Source organism: Salvelinus namaycush, unplaced genomic scaffold (assembly GCF_016432855.1).
Source record: "Salvelinus namaycush isolate Seneca unplaced genomic scaffold, SaNama_1.0 Scaffold1006, whole genome shotgun sequence".
NCBI lineage: Eukaryota > Metazoa > Chordata > Actinopteri > Salmoniformes > Salmonidae > Salvelinus > Salvelinus namaycush.
The window spans coordinates 69406-91453 of NW_024057683.1; positions in this window are offsets into that span (position 1 = coordinate 69406).

A 22048-nucleotide genomic window follows, 5' to 3' on the forward strand; every position below is an offset into this window, starting at 1 on the left:
TCCCATAGACATTAAAACCACTAGATGTGCTGGGTGGTTCCCATAGACATTAAAACCACTAGATGTGCTGGGTGATACCAATAGACATTAAAACCACTAGATGTGCTGGGTGATACCCATAGACATTAAAACCACTAGATGTGCTGGGTGGTTCCCATAGACATTAAAACCACTAGATGTGCTGGGTGGTTCCCATAGACATTAAAACCACTAGATGTGCTGGGTGGTTCCCATAGACATTAAAACCACTAGATGTGCTGGATGGTTCCCATAGACATTAAAACCACTAGATGTGCTGGGTGGTTCCCATAGACATTAAAACCACTAGATGTGCTGGGTGGTTCCCATAGACATTAAAACCACTAGATGTGCTGGGTGGTTCCCATAGACATTAAAACCACTAGATGTGCTGGATGGGACCCATAGACATTAAAACCACTAGATGTGCAGGGGGTTCCCATAGACATTAAAACCACTAGATGTGCTGGGTGGTTCCCATAGACATTAAAACCACTAGATGTGCTGGGTGGTTCCCGTAGACATTAAAACCACTAGATGTGCTGGGTGGTACCCATAGACATTAAAACCACTAGATGTGCTGGGTGGTTCCCATAGACATTAAAACCACTAGATGTGCTGGGTGGTTCCCATAGACATTAAAACCACTAGATGTGCTGGGTGGTTCCCATAGACATTAAAACCACTAGATGTGCTGGGTGGGACCCATAGACATTAAAACCACTAGATGTGCTGGGTGGGACCCATAGACATTAAAACCACTAGATGTGTTGGGTGGTTCCCATAGACATTAAAACCACTAGATGTGTTGGGTGGTTCCCATAGACATTAAAACCACTAGATGTGCTGGGTGGTTCCCATAGACATTAAAACCACTAGATGTGCTGGGTGGTTCCCATAGACATTAAAACCACTAGATGTGCTGGGTGGTACCCATAGACATTAAAACCACTAGATGTGCTGGGTGATACCCATAGACATTAAAACCACTAGATGTGCTGGGTGGTTCCCATAGACATTAAAACCACTAGATGTGCTGGGTGGTTCCCATAGACATTAAAACCACTAGATGTGCTGGGTGGTTCCCATAGATATTAAAACCACTAGATGTGCTGGGTGGTTCCCATAGACATTAAAACCACTAGATGTGCTGGGTGGTTCCCATAAACATTAAAACCACTAGATGGTGATAGCGCTGAAGTCCTCCATGTATTGAAAATTTCCGATGGCGCAGGATGATGAAGCTGGAAGTATTTACATTTGTGTTTGAAGAGCAAAGCTGAACCGCTGTGATAAATGTTTAAAGGGCATGTATAATTTAATGATGTATTTTGTTTCCTTAAAGGAGACGAGATTAATGGGTATGGTCCACACTCCAGGCCAGCTGGTGGCGCTAATACACCTTCAAGTTGGTTGTCAACTGCCATAAAAAAATACACAGTATTTTTGCTTTCAAAATCACTGATATTTCAAAATCGACTTTGACTGAGACGTGTGATACTGATATTGAATTTCAACATACAGCCAATAGAAAATTAAATTAAATTAAATTTATTTATTTATTAAATTATTAAATTAATTCAAATTCCTCATCAGCTGGAGTTGAGAGAAATTCAATATTTGTTATTTTTATCGTGGAATTGTATGAAATAGCCCCTGCGGTGAGATCTTCATATATTTATATATATATATGAGTGGTAAGGGGAAAGCAACCGACTGTAGTTGAAAGTCGAGGAGTGGATGCGGAGGAGGTGCATCTGCGACAGCCGAAAGTCAGACACTAATGTGGTTTTCCAACAGCAAGCCTCAGATCAACATGGCACTGTTGCCTTTGTTTCTAACATGTTTTCCAACTGACATCGACGGTTTCTTAATGAGTAGCAGCCATATGTAGCTGCTCAGTGAAACAACTTGTTCTCACTTAGAGGATAGAACCCAAGGAGCACTCAGTTCTATTCCAGAACCCAGGTAAAGAACACCAAGGAGCACTCAGTTCTATTCCAGAACCCAGGTAAAGAACACCAAGGAGCACTCAGTTCTATTCCAGAACCCAGGTAAAGAACACCAAGGAGCACTCAGTTCTATTCCAGAACCCAGGTAAAGAACACCAAGGAGCACTCAGTTCTATTCCAGAACCCAGGTAAAGAACACCAAGGAGCACTCAGTTCTATTCCAGAACCCAGGTAAAGAACACCAAGGAGCACCCAGTTCTATTCCAGAACCCAGGTAAAGAACACTAAGGAGCACCCAGTTCTATTCCAGAACCCAGGTAAAGAACACCAAGGAGCACTCAGTTCTATTCCAGAACCCAGGTAAAGAACACGAAGGAGCACTCAGTTCTATTCCAGAACCCAGGTAAAGAACACCAAGGAGCACTCAGTTCTATTCCAGAACCCAGGTAAAGAACACCAAGGAGCACTCAGTTCTATTCTAGAACCCAGGTAAAGAACACCAAGGAGCACTCAGTTCTCTTGTTCTCACTTAGAGGATAGAACCCAGCCTAAGTGGTGTTTATCTGAATGCTGAGAACCTAAGAACAACAGATATTTTGCCCGACTAGAACTTTAAATAAGTTCTGTTTCTTTGGGTCAGTAGATAAAGGGCCTCATCTGACTCTGGGTCAGTAGATAAAGGGCCTCATCTGACTCTGGGTCAGTAGATAAAGGGCCTCATCTGACTCTGGGTCAGTAGATAAAGGGCTTCATCTGACTCAGGGTCAGTAGATAAACGGCCTCATCTGACTCTGGCTCAGTACATAAAGGGCCTCATCTGACTCTGGGTCAGTAGATAAAGGGCAAGCAGAACCCCCCCTAAGCAGAACCCCCCCCGCCCCATGCTGATGCTCACTAGTCCCTGGCCTCCAGCCTCCCCCTCCCCCCCACTGGTTGACCTACTGTATACCGTCATCCAAATTGATGATTGTTTGCTTTCATGTGTCACTTCCGTACTGACTTAAAGCTAACCACCATAAATAACCACTGCCAGGAATTCCCATTAAAAAATGTTCTATGAAACATTACATAAATAAAATTAAAAAAATCTATTAAATTAAATATGTCCCTAAAAGCAATGCAGAGTTCACCAAGATGCGTTGTGAGATGTATTTGAAGAGGTTACGGCTACTCACCAATTCCAGGAAATGCATCAGGACTCTCCCTATCAGCCCCATTCTGAGTATATTACATCTTAATGAGCTCTGCTACTACATACATTAGACCACAAAGGGACCAGATCCAGAAGTGGATTTGTACTAAATTGATGTTTTTCAAAAAACATTTACTGAGAAATATATTGAATCAAAAATAACAACAGGTTTAATTGGTACTTCCTGTTTACCAAATAAAATAAAGCAGTGTTCTTTATTTTATAATAGATTGTTACACGTAGACCTATGCACAATATTCTGTACTTACACTTTTCGGCCGACTGAGAATTATTATGCATTATTACAAATACTATAAACAATCATCTAGATAAGTGACACGTTAAAAACAAACTATATTTCCTTACATGAACCCCCCCCCCCCCCCCCCCCCCGCCCCCCCCCCCCCCCCCCCCCCCCCCCCCAAGTACAAACGGTTCATGGAATCAGACGTCAGAGCTCTGTGAAGTACTGAACAACTATGTCGAGAGTCGTTAGTTACCGTGAGGTCAAAGGAATGACAAAACAATGACTTCTGGGTATTTCCCTTCACATTAAGTGCTAAACCAGCCAACTGTACTCAGCGACTTATTAATGATGATCCAGCCTCTACAACATACTGTGTGTCTAGGTGATGTATCTATATAGGAAGGGTTGGATATAGGAGGGGTTAGGTAATGTGTCTATATAGGAGGGATTGGGTAATGTATCTATATAGGAGGGGTTGGGTAATGTGTCTATATAGGAGGGATTGGGTAATGTATCTATATAGGAGGGGTTGGGTAATGTGTCTATATAGGAGGGGTTGGGTAATGTGTCTATATAGGAGGGGTTGGGTAATGTGTCTATATAGGAGGGGTTGGATAATGTGTCTATATAGGAGGGGTTGGGTAATGTGTCTATATAGGAGGGGTTGGGTAATGTGTCTATATTAGAGGGGTTGGGTAATGTGTCTATATAGGAGGGGTTGGGTAATGTGTCTATATAGGAGGGGTTGGGTAATGTGTCTATATTAGAGGGGTTGGGTAATGTGTCTATATAGGAAGGGTTGGATATAGGAGGGGTTAGGTAATGTATCTATATAGGAAGGGTTGGATATAGGAGGGGTTGGGTAATGTGTCTATATAGGAGGGGTTGGGTAATGTATCTATACAGGAGGGGTTGGATATAGGAGGGGTTAGGTAATGTATCTATATAGGAATGGTTGGATATAGGAGGGGTTGGGTAATGTGTCTATATAGGAGGGGTTGGGTAATGTGTCTATATAGGAGGGGTTGGGTAATGTGTCTATATAGGAGGGGTTAGGTAATGTGTCTATATAGGAGGGGTTGGGTAATGTGTCTATAGGAGGGGTTGGGTAATGTCTCTATATAGGAGGGGTTGGGTAATGTGTCTATATAGGAGGGGTTGAGTAATGTGTCTATATTAGAGGGGTTGGGTAATGTGTCTATAGGAGGGGTTGGATAATGTGTCTATATAGGAGGGGTTGGGTAATGTGTCTATATGGGAGGGGTTGGGTAATGTGTCTATAGGAGGGGTTGGGTAATGTGTCGATATAGGAGGGGTTGGGTAATGTGTCTATAGGAGGGGTTGGGTAATGTGTCTATATAGGAGGGGTTAGGTAATGTGTCTATATAGGAGGGGTTGGGTAATGTGTCTATATAGGAGGGGTTGGGTAATGTGTCTATATAGGAGGGGTTGGGTAATGTGTCTATATTAGAGGGGTTGAGTAATGTGTCTATATAGGAGGGGTTGGGTAATGTGTAGATATAGGAGGGGTTGGGTAATGTGTCTATATTAGAGGGGTTGGGTAATGTATCTATATAGGAGGGGTTGAATATAGGAGGGGTTGGGTAATGTGTCTATATAGGAGGGGTTGGGTAATGTGGCTATATAGGAGGGATTTGTGTAATGTGTCTATAGGAGGGGTTGGGTAATGTGTCCATATAGGAGGGGTTGGATAATGTGTCTATAGGAGGGGTTGGGTAATGTGTCGATATAGGAGGGGTTGGGTAATGTGTCGATATAGGAGGGGTTGGGTAATGTGTCTATATAGGAGGGGTTGGGTAATGTGTCTATATAGGAGGGGTTGGGTAATGTGTCTATATAGGAGGGGTTGGGTAATGTGTCTATAGGAGGGGTTGGGTAATGTGTCGATATAGGAGGGGTTGGGTAATGTGTCGATATAGGAGGGGTTGGGTAATGTGTCTATAGGAGGGGTTGGGTAATGTGTCGATATAGGAGGGGTTAGGTAATGTGTTTATATAGGAGGGGTTGGGTAATGTGTCTATAGGAGGGGTTGGGTAATGTGTCGATATAGGAGGGGTTGGGTAATGTGTCATATAGGAGGGGTTGGGTAATGTGTCTATAGGAGGGGTTGGGTAATGTGTCGATATAGGAGGGGTTAGGTAATGTGTTTATATAGGAGGGGTTGGGTAATGTGTCGATATAGGAGGGGTTGGGTAATGTGTCTATAGAAGGGGTTGGGTAATGTGTCGATATAGGAGGGGTTAAGTAATGTGTCTATATTAGAGGGGTTGGGTAATGTTTCTATATAGGAGGGGTTGGGTAATGTGTCTATATTAGAGGGGTTGGGTAATGTGTCTATATTAGAGGGGTTGGGTAATGTATCTATATAGGAGGGGTTGGATAATGTGTCTATATTAGAGGGGTTGGGTAATGTGTCTATATAGGAGGGGTTGGGTAATGTGTCTATATTAGAGGGGTTGGGTAATGTGTCTATAGGAGGGGTTGGATAATGTGTCTATATTGGAGGGGTTGGGTAATGTGTCTATATAGGAGGGGTTGGGTAATGTGTCTATAGGAGGGGTTGGGTAATGTGTCCATATAGGAGGGGTTGGATAATGTGTCTATAGGAGGGGTTAGGTAATGTGTCGATATAGGAGGGGTTGGGTAATGTGTCGATATAGGAGGGGTTGGGTAATGTGTCTATATAGGAGGGGTTGGGTAATGTGTCTATATAGGAGGGGTTGGGTAATGTGTCTATATAGGAGGGGTTGGGTAATGTGTCTATAGGAGGGGTTGGGTAATGTGTCGATATAGGAGGGGTTGGGTAATGTGTCGATATAGGAGGGGTTGGGTAATGTGTCTATAGGAGGGGTTGGGTAATGTGTCGATATAGGAGGGGTTAGGTAATGTGTTTATATAGGAGGGGTTGGGTAATGTGTCTATAGGAGGGGTTGGGTAATGTGTCGATATAGGAGGGGTTGGGTAATGTGTCGATATAGGAGGGGTTGGGTAATGTGTCTATAGGAGGGGTTGGGTAATGTGTCGATATAGGAGGGGTTAGGTAATGTGTTTATATAGGAGGGGTTGGGTAATGTGTCGATATAGGAGGGGTTGGGTAATGTGTCTATAGAAGGGGTTGGGTAATGTGTCGATATAGGAGGGGTTAAGTAATGTGTCTATATTAGAGGGGTTGGGTAATGTTTCTATATAGGAGGGGTTGGGTAATGTGTCTATATTAGAGGGGTTGGGTAATGTGTCTATATTAGAGGGGTTGGGTAATGTATCTATATAGGAGGGGTTGGATAATGTGTCTATATTAGAGGGGTTGGGTAATGTGTCTATATAGGAGGGGTTGGGTAATGTATCTATATAGGAGGGGTTGGGTAATGTGTCTATATTAGAGGGGTTGGGTAATGTGTCGATATAGGAGGGGTTGGGTAATGTGTCTATAGGAGGGGTTGGGTAATGTGTCTATATAGGAGGGGTTGGGTAATGTGTCTATAGGAGGGGTTGGGTAATGTGTCTGTAGGAGGGGTTGGGTAATGTATCTATATAGGAGGGGTTGGGTAATGTGTCTATAGGAGGGGTTGGGTAATGTGTTTATATAGGAGGGGTTGGGTAATGTGTCTATAGGAGGGGTTGGGTAATGTGTCTATAGGAGGGGTTGGGTAATGTGTCTATAGGAGGGGTTGGGTAATGTGTTGATATAGGAGGGGTTGGGTAATGTGTCTATAGGAGGGGTTGGGTAATGTGTCTATAGGAGGGGTTGGGTAATGTGTCTATAGGAGGGGTTGGGTAATGTGTCTATAGGAGGGGTTGGGTAATGTGTCTATAGGAGGGGTTGGGTAATGTGTCTATAGGAGGGGTTGGGTAATGTGTTGATATAGGAGGGGTTGGGTAATGTGTCTATAGGAGGGGTTGGGTAATGTGTCTATAGGAGGGGTTGGGTAATGTGTCTATAGGAGGGGTTGGGTAATGTGTCGATATAGGAGGGGTTGGGTAATGTGTCGATATAGGAGGGGTTGGGTAATGTGTCTATAGGAGGGGTTGGGTAATGTGTCGATATAGGAGGGGTTAGGTAATGTGTTTATATAGGAGGGGTTGGGTAATGTGTCGATATAGGAGGGGTTGGGTAATGTGTCTATAGAAGGGGTTGGGTAATGTGTCGATATAGGAGGGGTTAAGTAATGTGTCTATATTAGAGGGGTTGGGTAATGTTTCTATATAGGAGGGGTTGGGTAATGTGTCTATATTAGAGGGGTTGGGTAATGTGTCTATATTAGAGGGGTTGGGTAATGTATCTATATAGGAGGGGTTGGATAATGTGTCTATATTAGAGGGGTTGGGTAATGTGTCTATATAGGAGGGGTTGGGTAATGTATCTATATAGGAGGGGTTGGGTAATGTGTCTATATTAGAGGGGTTGGGTAATGTGTCGATATAGGAGGGGTTGGGTAATGTGTCTATAGGAGGGGTTGGGTAATGTGTCTATATAGGAGGGGTTGGGTAATGTGTCTATAGGAGGGGTTGGGTAATGTGTCTGTAGGAGGGGTTGGGTAATGTATCTATATAGGAGGGGTTGGGTAATGTGTCTATAGGAGGGGTTGGGTAATGTGTTTATATAGGAGGGGTTGGGTAATGTGTCTATAGGAGGGGTTGGGTAATGTGTCTATAGGAGGGGTTGGGTAATGTGTTGATATAGGAGGGGTTGGGTAATGTGTCTATAGGAGGGGTTGGGTAATGTGTCTATAGGAGGGGTTGGGTAATGTGTCTATAGGAGGGGTTGGGTAATGTGTCGATATAGGAGGGGTTGGGTAATGTGTCGATATAGGAGGGGTTGGGTAATGTGTCTATAGGAGGGGTTGGGTAATGTGTCGATATAGGAGGGGTTAGGTAATGTGTTTATATAGGAGGGGTTGGGTAATGTGTCTATAGGAGGGGTTGGGTAATGTGTCGATATAGGAGGGGTTGGGTAATGTGTCGATATAGGAGGGGTTGGGTAATGTGTCTATAGGAGGGGTTGGGTAATGTGTCGATATAGGAGGGGTTAGGTAATGTGTTTATATAGGAGGGGTTGGGTAATGTGTCGATATAGGAGGGGTTGGGTAATGTGTCTATAGAAGGGGTTGGGTAATGTGTCGATATAGGAGGGGTTAAGTAATGTGTCTATATTAGAGGGGTTGGGTAATGTTTCTATATAGGAGGGGTTGGGTAATGTGTCTATATTAGAGGGGTTGGGTAATGTGTCTATATTAGAGGGGTTGGGTAATGTATCTATATAGGAGGGGTTGGATAATGTGTCTATATTAGAGGGGTTGGGTAATGTGTCTATATAGGAGGGGTTGGGTAATGTATCTATATAGGAGGGGTTGGGTAATGTGTCTATATTAGAGGGGTTGGGTAATGTGTCGATATAGGAGGGGTTGGGTAATGTGTCTATAGGAGGGGTTGGGTAATGTGTCTATATAGGAGGGGTTGGGTAATGTGTCTATAGGAGGGGTTGGGTAATGTGTCTGTAGGAGGGGTTGGGTAATGTATCTATATAGGAGGGGTTGGGTAATGTGTCTATAGGAGGGGTTGGGTAATGTGTTTATATAGGAGGGGTTGGGTAATGTGTCTATAGGAGGGGTTGGGTAATGTGTCTATAGGAGGGGTTGGGTAATGTGTCTATAGGAGGGGTTGGGTAATGTGTTGATATAGGAGGGGTTGGGTAATGTGTCTATAGGAGGGGTTGGGTAATGTGTCTATAGGAGGGGTTGGGTAATGTGTCTATAGGAGGGGTTGGGTAATGTGTCTATAGGAGGGGTTGGGTAATGTGTCTATAGGAGGGGTTGGGTAATGTGTTGATATAGGAGGGGTTGGGTAATGTGTCTATAGGAGGGGTTGGGTAATGTGTCTATAGGAGGGGTTGGGTAATGTGTCTATAGGAGGGGTTGGGTAATGTGTCGATATAGGAGGGGTTGGGTAATGTGTCGATATAGGAGGGGTTGGGTAATGTGTCTATAGGAGGGGTTGGGTAATGTGTCGATATAGGAGGGGTTAGGTAATGTGTTTATATAGGAGGGGTTGGGTAATGTGTCGATATAGGAGGGGTTGGGTAATGTGTCTATAGAAGGGGTTGGGTAATGTGTCGATATAGGAGGGGTTAAGTAATGTGTCTATATTAGAGGGGTTGGGTAATGTTTCTATATAGGAGGGGTTGGGTAATGTGTCTATATTAGAGGGGTTGGGTAATGTGTCTATATTAGAGGGGTTGGGTAATGTATCTATATAGGAGGGGTTGGATAATGTGTCTATATTAGAGGGGTTGGGTAATTTGTCTATATAGGAGGGGTTGGGTAATGTATCTATATAGGAGGGGTTGGGTAATGTGTCTATATTAGAGGGGTTGGGTAATGTGTCGATATAGGAGGGGTTGGGTAATGTGTCTATAGGAGGGGTTGGGTAATGTGTCTATATAGGAGGGGTTGGGTAATGTGTCTATAGGAGGGGTTGGGTAATGTGTCTGTAGGAGGGGTTGGGTAATGTGTCTATAGGAGGGGTTGGGTAATGTGTTTATATAGGAGGGGTTGGGTAATGTGTCTATAGGAGGGGTTGGGTAATGTGTCTATAGGAGGGGTTGGGTAATGTGTTGATATAGGAGGGGTTGGGTAATGTGTCTATAGGAGGGGTTGGGTAATGTGTCTATAGGAGGGGTTGGGTAATGTGTCTATAGGAGGGGTTGGGTAATGTGTCTATAGGAGGGGTTGGGTAATGTGTCTATAGGAGGGGTTGGGTAATGTGTCTATAGGAGGTGTTGGGTAATGTGTCGATATAGGAGGGGTTGGGTAATGTGTCTATAGGAGGGGTTGGGTAATGTGTCTATATAGGAGGGGTTGGGTAATGTGTCTATAGGAGGGGTTGGGTAATGTGTCTATATAGGAGGGGTTGGGTAATGTGTCTATAGGAGGGGTTGGGTAATGTGTCTGTAGGAGGGGTTGGGTAATGTATCTATATAGGAGGGGTTGGGTAATGTGTCTATAGGAGGGGTTGGGTAATGTGTTTATATAGGAGGGGTTGGGTAATGTGTCTATAGGAGGGGTTGGGTAATGTGTCTATAGGAGGGGTTGGGTAATGTGTCTATAGGAGGGGTTGGGTAATGTGTTGATATAGGAGGGGTTGGGTAATGTGTCTATAGGAGGGGTTGGGTAATGTGTCTATAGGAGGGGTTGGGTAATGTGTCTATAGGAGGGGTTGGGTAATGTGTCTATAGGAGGGGTTGGGTAATGTGTCTATAGGAGGGGTTGGGTAATGTGTTGATATAGGAGGGGTTGGGTAATGTGTCTATAGGAGGGGTTGGGTAATGTGTCTATAGGAGGGGTTGGGTAATGTGTCTATAGGAGGGGTTGGGTAATGTGTCGATATAGGAGGGGTTGGGTAATGTGTCGATATAGGAGGGGTTGGGTAATGTGTCTATAGGAGGGGTTGGGTAATGTGTCGATATAGGAGGGGTTAGGTAATGTGTTTATATAGGAGGGGTTGGGTAATGTGTCGATATAGGAGGGGTTGGGTAATGTGTCTATAGAAGGGGTTGGGTAATGTGTCGATATAGGAGGGGTTAAGTAATGTGTCTATATTAGAGGGGTTGGGTAATGTTTCTATATAGGAGGGGTTGGGTAATGTGTCTATATTAGAGGGGTTGGGTAATGTGTCTATATTAGAGGGGTTGGGTAATGTATCTATATAGGAGGGGTTGGATAATGTGTCTATATTAGAGGGGTTGGGTAATTTGTCTATATAGGAGGGGTTGGGTAATGTATCTATATAGGAGGGGTTGGGTAATGTGTCTATATTAGAGGGGTTGGGTAATGTGTCGATATAGGAGGGGTTGGGTAATGTGTCTATAGGAGGGGTTGGGTAATGTGTCTATATAGGAGGGGTTGGGTAATGTGTCTATAGGAGGGGTTGGGTAATGTGTCTGTAGGAGGGGTTGGGTAATGTGTCTATAGGAGGGGTTGGGTAATGTGTTTATATAGGAGGGGTTGGGTAATGTGTCTATAGGAGGGGTTGGGTAATGTGTCTATAGGAGGGGTTGGGTAATGTGTTGATATAGGAGGGGTTGGGTAATGTGTCTATAGGAGGGGTTGGGTAATGTGTCTATAGGAGGGGTTGGGTAATGTGTCTATAGGAGGGGTTGGGTAATGTGTCTATAGGAGGGGTTGGGTAATGTGTCTATAGGAGGGGTTGGGTAATGTGTCTATAGGAGGTGTTGGGTAATGTGCCCATTAAGTAATTTTTGTTATGTGCACATTAAGACTAAAGTACGTACACACAGAGTGAGGTCAAGTCAACAATCCAAAACAAAAAAGCATCCCAAATGCCAGCCTATATCCTGTTTAGTGCACTGCATTTGACTGGTCATAGGTAGTGCACTACATTTGACTGGTCATAGGTAGTGCACTACATTTGACTGGTCATAGGTAGTGCACTACATTTGACTGGTCATAGGTAGTGCACTACATTTGACTGGTCATAGGTAGTGCACTACATTTGACTGGTCATAGGTAGTGCACTACATTTGACTGGTCATAGGTATAGTGCACTACATTTGACTGGTCATAGGTAGTGCACTACATTTGACTGGTCATAGGTGGTGCACTACATTTGACTGGTCATAGGTAGTGCACTACATTTGACTGGTCATAGGTAGTGCACTACATTTGACTGGTCATAGGTAGTGCACTACATTTGACTGGTCAGAGGTAGTGCACTACATTTGACTGGTCATAGGTAGTGCACTACATTTGACTGGTCATAGGTAGTGCACTACATTTGACTGGTCAGAGGTAGTGCACTACATTTGACTGGTCAGAGGTAGTGCACTTCCTATGAAATAGGGTTCCGTTTGTGCTGCCAACTTGTTTTTTGACTGATGACTTGATTGAAGTCTTTATAAATAAACACGTCAATGAAGAACACTTCTGGGAACAGTACGTTTGTTACGTTCACCAATCAGAAGCATGCAAAACATGGTAACGGTGTACTTCCTGTTCATTACCTGGAAGGCTGCTATTTGGAGTTTCATTGATGTTGAAGAAATGGCTTTAATGCAAAATAACTTGGATTAGAGAATTCTTGTATTTCCCATTCATTAGGCTGTATATTATGCATAGTACACATCTTTATATTATGCATAGTGCCCATTCATTAGGCTATAAATTATGCATAGTTGTCACGTTCCTGACCTGTTTTCTGTTAGTTTTGTATGTGTTAGTTGGTCAGGACGTGAGTTTGGGTGGGCAGTCTATGTTTTCTGTTTCTATGTTGGTTTAAAGGGTGACCTGATATGGCTCTCAATTAGAGGCAGGTGGTTTTCATTTCCTCTGATTGAGAGTCATATTAAGGTAGGTGTTTTCACACTGTTTGTTTGTGGGTGGTTGTCTTCCGTGTCTGTGTATGTTGCGCCACACGGGACTGTTTTCGGTATGTTTGTTCGTTTGGTTTTTGTGTAGTCTGTTTTCCCGGTTCGTGCGTTCTTCGTGTTACATGTAAGTTCTTACGTTCAAGTCAGTCTACGTTGTTTTGTTATTTTGTAATCCTTCCAAGTGTTTGTTTTCGTGTTTCGTCGTTTGCTTTAATAAATCATTATGTATTCACAACCCGCTGCATTTTGGTTCAATCCCTGCTCCTCCTCTTCGGAAGAAGAGGAGGAGGAAAGCCGTTACAGAACCACCCACCAAATTACCAGAACCAAGCAGTGTGACTACGAGCAGCGACCAAACAATCAGGACTCGTGGACTTGGGAAGAAGTCTTGGAGGGAAAAGGACACTGGGCACATATTGGGGAATATCGCCGCGCTCGTGAGGAGATGGAGGCAGCGAGAGCCCAAGAGCGGTGGTATGAGGAGGCAGCAAGGAGACGTGGCTGGAAGCCGGAGAATAAAGCTCAAGACCGGAGATATGAAGGTACGCGGCTAGCAAGGAAGCCCGAGAAGAAACCCCAAAAATTTATTGGGGGGGGGGGCTAAGAGGTAGTGGGCCAAGGGCAGGTAGGAGACCTGCGCCCACTTCCCAGGCTAACCGTGGAGAGCGGGAGTATGGGCAGACACCGTGTTACGCAGTAGAGCGCACGGTGTCTCCTGTACGTGTGCATAGCCCGGTGCGGGTTATTCCACCTCCCCGCACTGGTAGGGCTAGATTGAGCGTTGAGCTGGATGTCATGAAGCCGGCCCTACATATCTGGCCACCAGTACGTCTCCTCGGGCCGGCTTACATGGCACCAGCCTTACGCATGGTGTCCCCGGTTCGCCTACATAGCCCGGTGCGGGTTATTCCACCTCCCCGCACTGGTCGGGCGACGGGGAGCATTCAACCAGGTAAGGTTGGGCAGGCTCAATGCTCAAGGGAGCCAGTACGCCTGCACGGTCCGGTATTTCCGGCGCCACCTCCCCGCCCCAGCCCAGTACCACCAGTGCCTACACTACGCACCAGGCTTCCAGTGCGTCTCCAGAGCCCTGTTCCTCCTCCACGCACTCTCCCTATGGTGCGTGTCTCCAGCCCAGTGCCTCCAGTTCCGGCACCACGCACCAGGCCTACAGTGCGTCTCAGCCGGCCAGAGTCTGCCGTCTGCCCAACGGCGCCTGAACTGTCCGTCTGCCAAGCGCCGCATGAACTGCCCGTCTGTATTGAGCCTTCAAAGCCGCCCGTCTGCCATGAGCCTGCAAAGCCGCCCGTCTGCCATGAGCCTACAGAGCCTTCCGCCAGACAGGAGCCGCTAGAGCCTTCCGCCAGACAGGAGCCGCTAGAGCCTTCCGCCAGACAGGAGCAGCCAAAGCCTTCCGCCAGACAGGATCAGCCAGAGCCATCCGTCTCCGCAGCGCCATCTGAGCCATCCGTCTCCTCAGCGCCATCTGAGCCATCCGTCTCCCCAGCGCCGTCTGAGCCATCCGTCTCCCCAGCGCCGTCTGAGCCATCCGTCTCCCCAGCGCCGTCTGAGCCATCCGTCTCCCCAGCGCCGTCTGAGCCATCCGTCTGTCCCGAGCCATTAGAGCCGCCCGTCTGTCCCGAGCCGTCAGAGCCGTTAGTCAGTCAGGAGCCACTAGAGCCATTCGTCAGTCAGGATCTGCCAGAGCCGCCAACCAGTCAGGATCTGCCAGAGCCGCCAACCAGACAGGATCTGCCAGAGCCGCCAACCAGACAGGATCTGCCAGAGCCGCCAACCAGACAGGATCTGCCAGAGCCGCCAACCAGACAGGATCTGCCAGAGCCGCCAACCAGACAGGATCTGCCAGAGCCGCCAACCAGACAGGATCTGCCAGAGCCGCCAACCAGACAGGATCTGCCAGAGCCGTCAGCGAGCCATGAGCGTCCAGAGCCGTCAGCGAGCCATGAGCGTCCAGAGCCGTCAGCCAGCCATGAGCGTCCAGAGCCGTCAGCCAGCCATGAGCGTCCAGAGCCGTCAGCCAGCCATGAGCGTCCAGAGCCGTCAGCCAGCCATGAGCGTCCAGAGCCGTCAGCCAGCCATGAGCGTCCAGAGCCGTCAGCCAGCCATGAGCGTCCAGAGCCGTCAGCCAGCCATGAGCGTCCAGAGCCGTCAGCCAGTCATGAGCTGCCCCTCAGCCCAGAGCGGCCATTTATCCAGAACTGCCCCTCAGTCCAGAGCTGTCTCTCTGTCCGGAGCTGCCCTTCAGTCCGGAGTTGCCCCTCTATCCTGAGCTACCTCTCTATCCTGACCTACCTCTCTGTCCTGTGCTATATCTCTGTCCTGAGCTACCTTATCCCGGTGCTGCCCCTTGTCCCGGTGCTGCCCCTTATATTAAGGTTACCATTAAAATTAAGTGGGTGTAAGATGAGGGTGGTCATTCTAAGGGGGAGACGTAAGCTGGGATTGACTATGGTGGGGTGGGGACCTCGCCCAGAGCCTGAGCCACCACCGTGGTCAGATGCCCACCCAGACCCTCCCCTAGACTTTGTGCTGGTGCGCCCGGAGTTCGCACCTTGAGGGGGGGGTTATGTCACGTTCCTGACCTGTTTTCTGTTAGTTTTGTATGTGTTAGTTGGTCAGGACGTGAGTTTGGGTGGGCAGTCTATGTTTTCTGTTTCTATGTTGGTTTAAAGGGTGACCTGATATGGCTCTCAATTAGAGGCAGGTGGTTTTCATTTCCTCTGATTGAGAGTCATATTAAGGTAGGTGTTTTCACACTGTTTGTTTGTGGGTGGTTGTCTTCCGTGTCTGTGTATGTTGCGCCACACGGGACTGTTTTCGGTATGTTTGTTCGTTTGGTTTTTGTGTAGTCTGTTTTCCCGGTTCGTGCGTTCTTCGTGTTACATGTAAGTTCTTACGTTCAGGTCAGTCTACGTTGTTTTGTTATTTTGTAATCCTTCCAAGTGTTTGTTTTCGTGTTTCGTCGTTTGCTTTAATAAATCATTATGTATTCACAACCCGCTGCATTTTGGTTCAATCCCTGCTCCTCCTCTTCGGATGAAGAGGAGGAGGAAAGCCGTTACAATAGTACACATCTTTATATTATGCATAGTGCCCATTCATTAGGCTATAAATTATGTATAGTGCCCATTCATTAGGCTATATTTTATACATAGTGGCCATTCATTAGGCTGTATATTATGCATAGTGCCCATCTTTATATTATGCATAGTGCCCATTCATTAGGCTATATATTATGCATAGTGCCTATTCATTAGGCTATATATTATGCATAGTGCCCATTCATTAGGCTATAAATTATACATAGTGCCCATTTATTAGGCTGTATATTATGCATAGTACACATCTTTATATTATGCATTGTGGCCATTCATTAGGCTATAAATTATGCATAGTACACATCTTTATATTATGCATAGTGCCCATTCATTAGGCTATAAATTATGTATAGTGCCCATTCATTAGGCTATATTTTATACATAGTGGCCATTCATTAGGCTATATATTATGCATAGTGCCCATTCATTAGGCTATATATTATGCATAGTGCCCATTCATTAGGCTGTATATTATGCATAGTACACATCTTTATATTATGCATAGTGCCCATTCATTAGGCTATATATTATGCATAGTGCCTATTCATTAGGCTATATATTATGCATAGTGCCCATTCATTAGGCTATATATTATGCATAGTGCCCATTCATTAGGCTGTATATTATGCATAGTGCCCATTCATTAGGCTATATATTATGCATAGTGCCCATTCATTAGGCTGTATATTATGCATAGTGCCTATTCATTAGGCTATATATTATGCATAGTGCCCATTCATTAGGCTGTATATTATGCATAGTGCCCATTCATTTGGCTATATATTATATATAGTAACCATTCATTAGGGTGTATATTATATATAGTGCCCATTCATTAGGCTGTATATTATGCATAGTGCCCATTCATTAGGCTGTATATTATGCATAGTGCCCATTCATTAGGCTATATATTATGCATAGTGCCCATTCATTAGGCTGTATATTATGCATAGTGCCCATTCATTAGGCTGTATATTATGCATAGTGCCCATTCATTAGGCTGTATATTATGCATAGTGCCCATTCATTAGGCTGTATATTATGCATAGTGCCCATTCATTAGGCTATATATTATGCATAGTGCCCATTCATTAGGCTGTATATTATGCATAGTGCCCATTCAGTAGGCTATATATTATGCATAGTGCCTATTCATTAGGCTGTATATTATGCATAGTGCCCATTCATTAGGCTATATATTATGCATAGTGCCCATTCATTAGGCTGTATATTATGCATAGTGCCCATCTTTATATTATGCATAATGCCCATTCATTAGGCTGTATATTATGCATAGTGCCCATTCATTAGGCTGTATATTATGCATAGTGCCCATTCATTTGGCTATATATTATGCATAGTGCCCATTCATTTGGCTATATATTATGCATAGTGCCCATTCATTAGGCTATATATTATGCATAGTGCCCATTCATTAGGCTATAAATTATGCATAGTGCCCATTCATTAGGCTGTATATTATGCATAGTGCCCATTCATTAGGCTGTATATTATGCATAGTGCCCATTCATTAGGCTGTATATTATGCATAGTGCCCATCTTTATATTATACATAGTGCCCATTCATTAGGCTATATATTATGCATAGTGCCCATTCATTAGGCTGTATATTATGCATAGTGCCCATTCATTAGGCTGTATATTATACATAGTGCCCATTCATTAGGCTATATATTATGCATAGTGCCCATTCATTAGGCTGTATATTATGCATAGTGCCCATCTTTATATTATGCATAGTGCCCATCTTTATATTATACATAGTGCCCATTCATTAGGCTATATATTATGCATTGTGCCCATTCATTAGGCTGTATATTATGCATAGTGCCCATTCATTAGGCTGTATATTATGCATAGTGCCCATTCATTTTTCTATATATTATGCATAGTGCCCATTCATTAGGCTATATATTATGCATAGTGCCCATTCATTAGGCTGTATATTATGCATAGTGCCCATTCATTAGGCTGTATATTATGCATAGTGCCCATTCATTAGGCTATATATTATGCATAGTGCCTATTCATTAGGCTGTATATTATACATAGTGCCCATCTTTATATTATGCATAGTGCCCATTCATTAGGCTATATATTATGCATAGTGCCCATCTTTATATTATGCATAGTGCCCATCTTTATATTATGCATAGTGCCCATTCATTAGGCTGTATATTATGCATAGTGCCCATTCATTAGGCTGTATATTATGCATAGTGCCTATTCATTAGGCTGTATATTATGCATAGTGTCCATTCATTAGGCTGTATATTATGCATAGTACACATCTTTATATTATGCATAGTGTCCATTCATTAGGCTGTATATTATGCATAGTACACATCTTTATATTATGCATAGTGCCCATCTTTATATTATGCATAGTGCCCATTCATTAGGCTATATATTATGCATAGTGCCCATTCATTAGGCTGTATATTATGCATAGTGCCTATTCATTAGGCTATATATTATGCATAGTGCCTATTCATTAGGCTATATATTATGCATAGTGCCTTTTCATTAGGCTATATATTATGCATAGTGCCTATTCATTAGGCTATATATTATGCATAGTGCCTTTTCATTAGGCTATATATTATGCATAGTGCCTATTCATTAGGCTATATATTATGCATAGTGCCTATTCATTAGGCTATATATTATGCATCGTGCCTTTTCATTAGGCTATATATTATGCATAGTGCCTATTCATTAGGCTATATATTATGCATAGTGCCTATTCATTAGGCTATATATTATGCATAGTGCCTATTCATTAGGCTATATATTATGCATAGTGCCTTTTCATTAGGCTATATATTATGCATAGTGCCTATTCATTAGGCTATATATTATGCATAGTGCCTTTTCATTAGGCTGTATATTATATATAGGATAGACTAGAGCATGTTCAACACTAGGATAGACTAGAGCATGTTCAACACTAGGATAGACTAGAGCATGTTCAACACTAGGATAGACTAGTTAACACTAGGATAGACTAGTTAACACTAGGATAGAATAGAGCATGTTTAACACTAGGATAGACTAGAGCATGTTTAACACTAGGATAGACTAGTTAACACTAGGATAGACTAGTTAACACTAGGATAGACTAGAGCATGTTTAACACTAGGATAGACTAGAGCATGTTCAACACTAGGATAGACTAGAGCATGTTTAACACTAGGATAGACTAGAGCATGTTTAACACTAGGATAGACTAGTTAACACTAGGATAGACTAGAGCATGTTTAACACTAGGATAGACTAGAGCATGTTTAACACTAGGATAGACTAGTTAACACTAGGATAGACTAGAGCATGTTCAACACTAGGATAGACTAGTTAACACTAGGATAGACTAGAGCATGTTTAACACTAGGATAGACTAGAGCATGTTTAACACTAGGATAGACTAGAGCATGTTTAACACTAGGATAGACTAGAGCATGTTTAACACTAGGATAGACTAGAGCATTTTCAACACTAGGATAGACTAGAGCATGTTTAACACTAGGATAGACTAGAGCATTTTCAACACTAGGATAGACTAGAGCATGTTCAACACTAGGATAGACTAGAGCATGTTCAACACTAGGATAGACTAGAGCATGTTTAACACTAGGATAGACTAGTTAACACTAGGATAGACTAGAGCATGTTCAACACTAGGATAGACTAGAGCATGTTTAACACTAGGATAGACTAGAGCATGTTCAACACTAGGATAGACTAGAGCATGTTTAACACTAGGATAGAATAGCTAACACTAGGATAGACTAGAGCATGTTCAACACTAGGATAGACTTGAGCATGTTTAACACTAGGATAGACTAGAGCATGTTTAACACTAGGATAGACTAGTTAACACTAGGATAGACTAGAGCATGTTTAACACTAGGATAGACTAGCTAACACTAGGATAGACTAGAGCATGTTCAACACTAGGATAAACTAGAGCATGTTCAACACTAGGATAGACTAGAGCATGTTTAACACTAGGATAGACTAGAGCATGTTTAACACTAGGATAGACTAGTTAACACTAGGATAGACTAGAGCATGTTCAACACTAGGATAGACTAGAGCATGTTTAACACTAGGATAGACTAGAGCATGCTCAACACTAGGATAAACTAGTTAACACTAGGATAGACTAGAGCATGTTTAACACTAGGATAGACTAGAGCATGTTCAACACTAGGATAGACTAGAGCATGTTCAACACTAGGATAGACTAGAGCATGTTTAACACTAGGATAGACTAGTTAACACTAGGATAGACTAGAGCATGTTCAACACTAGGATAGACTAGAGCATGTTTAACACTAGGATAGACTAGAGCATGTTCAACACTAGGATAGACTAGAGCATGTTTAACACTAGGATAGACTAGAGCATGTTCAACACTAGGATAGACTAGTTAACACTAGGATAGACTAGAGCATGTTTAACACTAGGATAGACTAGAGCATGTTCAACACTAGGATAGACTAGAGCATGTTTAACACTAGGATAGACTAGAGCATGTTTAACACTAGGATAGACTAGTTAACACTAGGATAGACTAGAGCATGTTTTACACTAGGATATACTAGAGCATGTTCAACACTAGGATAGACTAGTTAACACTAGGATAGACTAGAGCATGTTTAACACTAGGATAGACTAGAGCATGTTTAACACTAGGATAGACTAGAGCATGTTCAACACTAGGATAGAATAGAGCATGTTTAACACTAGGATAGACTAGAGCATGTTTAACACTAGGATAGACTAGAGCATGTTCAACACTAGGATAGACTAGAGCATGTTCAACACTAGGATAGACTAGAGCATGTTTAACACTAGGATAGACTAGAGCATGTTTAACACTAGGATAGACTAGAGCATGTTCAACACTAGGATAGACTAGTTAACACTAGGATAAACTAGAGCATGTTTAACACTAGGATAGACTAGAGCATGTTTAACACTAGGATAGACTAGAGCATGTTTAACACTAGGATAGACTAGAGCATGTTTAACACTAGGATAGACTAGAGCATGTTCAACACTAGGATAGACTAGAGCATGTTTAACACTAGGATAGACTAGAGCATGTTTAACACTAGGATAGACTAGTTAACACTAGGATAGACTAGAGCATGTTTAACACTAGGATAGACTAGAGCATGTTCAACACTAGGATAGACTAGAGCATGTTTAACACTAGGATAGACTAGTTAACACTAGGATAGACTAGAGCATGTTCAACACTAGGATAGACTAGTTAACACTAGGATAGACTAGAGCATGTTCAACACTAGGATAGACTAGAGCATGTTCAACACTAGGATAGACTAGAGCATGTTCAACACTAGGATAGACTAGAGCATGTTCAACACTAGGATAGACTAGAGCATGTTCAACACTAGGATAGACTAGAGCATGTTTAACACTAGGATAGACTAGAGCATGTTTAACACTAGGATAGACTAGTTAACACTAGGATAGACTAGAGCATGTTCAACACTAGGATAGACTAGAGCATGTTTAACACTAGGATAGACTAGTTAACACTAGGATAGACTAGAGCATGTTTAACACTAGGATAGACTAGAGCATGTTCAACACTAGGATAGACTAGTTAACACTAGGATAGACTAGAGCATGTTTAACACTAGGATAGACTAGAGCATGTTCAACACTAGGATATACTAGAGCATGTTCAACACTAGGATAGACTAGAGCATGTTTAACACTAGGATAGACTAGAGCATGTTTAACACTAGGATAGACTAGAGCATGTTTAACACTAGGATAGACTAGTTAACACTAGGATAGAATAGAGCATGTTCACCACTAGGATAGACTAGTTAATACTAGGATAGACTAGAGCATGTTTAACACTAGGATAGACTAGAGCATGTTCAACACTAGGATAGACTAGTTAACACTAGGATAGACTAGAGCATGTTCAACACTAGGATAGACTAGTTAACACTAGGATAGACTAGAGCATGTTCAACACTAGGATAGACTAGAGCATGTTTAACACTAGGATAGACTAGTTAACACTAGGATAGACTAGAGCATGTTCAACAC